We start from the raw sequence: 3517 nt of genomic DNA, 5'->3' as shown, positions 1-3517 counted from the left end.
CAACTTCGGCTTCGGTTTTCCAGCTCGCAAACAGTTAAGTGACTTCCTGCAAACGCTACAGACCCAGCAACCAACCTTCCAATCAAAAGTAAGTTGGTTGATGTCACTGACATTGGCTCAGCCAATCAGAAGGGCGTTCCAAAAGCGAGCTCTCAACACTTGTAAACCCGAAGGGCTTGTAGTGAAACTGGACATATCCTTGCATTTTGTGTTGCTGGTAGTAAAATTGAGGTGCGTATGGGAGAGCAGCAGTGATGAATAAATGTAGTGTGAATCTAAAATGAGAGGGAAAAAACTCTGTGTCAGACCAAGTCGTCCAAGAATAAACACAAATGACTAAGTATCGGGTTTTTTTCTTAAATTTATGGATGCAGTGTACTTTGGGACAGACTTTTAAAAGTCCTCCAATATATTATATTCTGACCAATTCATCTTAAAATGCAGAGCTGATAAAAGTTGTGTTTTAAAGCATAGTCTTTCTACTTCCAATTATTATTATTACATTACCCACCCACCCCCTTTATTTTTTCTTTTGTGATACCTTGTAATACCTCTACTTCCCTGGTTCAATTTATTTAAATTAAAATTATTTTAATTTTGTTTTGAAGCTATGATGGCCTACCTTCAAATAAATGGAGACAAAAATCCTCATTTGTATAACTTTAAAAACTCAACTAATTTTCTTTCCACAGACTCCTGCACGGTGGTTAAGGGAGTGTTTCTTTTCTTTCTCTTTACAGATGTGGAGACTAAGGCACAGAGAGGTGACTTGTCTTCCTTTGTCAACCTAGACCACAAGTCTCCTGATTTCTAGCTCTTTGTGCTTTACAACAATTGAGCCCTTTGGTTTTGCGAAATATTAGCTGTGCTAAACAGATTTTTATGAACTAGAACCAGCCAGAGATCTTACCTGTCGAATATTGTGGCACTACTTGATCAATTATCAGTATGTGTCTTGGAGTCTGAGTAACTCAGTTTGCCTCTCCCTCTGACTGAACGATGAGGTTGTTTTCCATCTTGATAGCCAATAAAAGAATCGAGGGCTAGTGTCTCTTGCAGGAGGCATAGTGTCAGCACAATTAAAAGTACCTTTACTTTCCTAACTGGGTGAGAGAGGTACCTGCTTCTATGTGATGTAGATCCACTGAGATCCAATCATGACCCCACTGTCTGTTAATCTTCATCTCTTGAGGATTTGGGGAAGTCTGTAAAGGAATAATCCCAGATTGACCCTCCTAATTTGGAGGCCAGGGTAGTTTTGTTTTGTTTTTTTTCTGTTTTGTTCTGTTTTTTTACTTTGCTTTTGAAGTGGTACAGGGAAGATATTTTAGTAGGTGACAGTCATGGAGGAAGGAAGTTGTAGAAAGGGGACGCTGGTCAACCAAGAATATTATCATCATTCCCATCACTGTCATCATTATCCCTGCTCCCTTTTATGAAAGGCTCTGTGCCAGGCCCTGTACTAAGCACCCTGCATGAACCCTCACAAACCTGTAAGTTGTAACCTCATAGTATGTAAGTATGTAACTCGCACAGTACGTAAAAGTGAAGGCATCTTGTGTTCCAACCCCCTTAATTTTAGAAGAGAGTCCACTGAAGCTCAGGAGAGTTTGCCTACTTCACGATTTTTCTGGGACAAACTCTGTCTCCAAGGATGATGTCACTCAGAACAATACACCTTGGCTTGCCTCTTTAAGGCCCAGCACAAATACCGCTGGAACCAGCCCAAGGCCAGCGGAATCAAACCTGGGTCTCTATGATTACAGCCCGTATGGCTTCTCAGACTTGCATTTTAATTGGCATGGCATCAGTGAAACACATTCCACCAGCCTAGGCACTTTCAGATACCCCAGAGTTAACACTGGGTTATTCCAGAGAAGTAAAGTCTGTATCTTTCCTTAACGATTGTACCAGGAACTTGAATAAAACAATCACCCTGAGTTTTTCTGTTTTTTGTTGTTTGTTTTTTTGTTTTTAATTATATAAACTTTCCCCTCCCTTACTTCCCTTTTTGTTTGGACTGGACATAAATAAACTCTTCTGTCTCATTCACTTCAGAATAATAGAAGAAAGATAATAAAAGAAAACGGAGAGTTCATCCACAAGAATTTCTCTCTTACACATTTACAAACAAAAGTGGCTGCCTTCACTTGATTTAGAGTGTATTTTCAAACCAGAAATTCTAGGATTATGGACTGTTCTCCCCTTTGTCCCCTTTTCCCTCATTCATTCTTCAGATACTTATGTTTCTGTCAGTGAGCTAGGCATGGGGGAATATAGAAATGAAAAAAGTCTGTCCTAAAGGGAGTTATATGTTAAAAACAAATATATATAAAATAACACAGTAAGAAATAATTCCTGCATCAGGATTTTCCATGTTTTCATTGCTGTGTTGGGATGTGTATTGTAATAGTTTTCTGATTAAAACCAGCTTATGCTATTTTGCCACCATGTGGTTGTCCAATTAAAAGTTTGGTAAAATAAATTATCCCAAATTAATATGACTCATTTTAATTAAAGTGAATAAATTACCAGTAAGGTATATATGACATCAAATAAATATGAGGCCTGTTCTCCCCCAAGTTAGGCTTTATAAACACACATTTCAAATCCACACAAACCAACTGGGAGAATCACAAGAATTCAAAGACTATAACTGTGCTTCCAGTTTATGTTTTTCTCTGAGTTCTGCCCAAGCCTTTGCTTTATTATCCAAGCTCTCATAACAATGGCTAATGGGCCTGTAGCCCAAACATGTAAGCCTTATTTCCTATACATCCTAAAATAATTATTATCATTGTCACCTCTAGTAAAAGTGAATTACGGTAGAGCCCAAAGGATGTCTATGCCAGCATAGGGAAAGGGCACACTGGCCTCGAAGGATCTCAGATGAGCTGTGGGGCAACCTCGCTGGGCTTTTATCTGTGAATTGATGGGGTTACATTAATACATCTCTGTAGCCTCTTTCAACTCTTAAATACTTTAGAGGTCCACAAAATCCTGGGGAAAAAAACTGGAAAGATTTGGGCTTTTTAAATTTCACCTCATCTGCTGTGCATCTACAAACATAGTCTTTATGACAGTGAAAGTCAGAATACCTTAAATCAATATTTAATGGGTTAGCAGACACAAATACAAATCTGTCAAAAAAAGAAAAAGAAAAACTCACAAAAAAAACAAAAATCCTTTAAATCCCTTCTTCCTTTATTTCATGCTCTTGCCTTTTCTTTCTTCTACCCAGCATGTGGGAAGTGGCTTGGGGTTCCCATAGAATCCCATCCTTTCTCCTAGGCAAGTTTTCCATGCTAGCTTGTGGGAGGTCCTTCCTGGCAAAAGTAGGGCTGATTCCTAGGTCCTTCTTCAGAAGATTTTGATTCAAACTGAGCCCCCAGGCAGGGTTTCCCCCACTCGCTGAGTGGAGCTAATCACCTGGAGCTCACTTTGAAAGACAGATTGCGGGGTCCCATCTCTACCCAAAACCTAGGGGAAGTTTAGGTTAAAATCGCTCTCTGTAGGT

Source organism: Choloepus didactylus, chromosome 10, assembly GCF_015220235.1.
Source record: "Choloepus didactylus isolate mChoDid1 chromosome 10, mChoDid1.pri, whole genome shotgun sequence".
Taxonomy (NCBI): domain Eukaryota; kingdom Metazoa; phylum Chordata; class Mammalia; order Pilosa; family Megalonychidae; genus Choloepus; species Choloepus didactylus.
The sequence above is the reverse complement of the archived record's forward strand: the minus strand, read 5'-3'. Positions refer to the sequence as shown.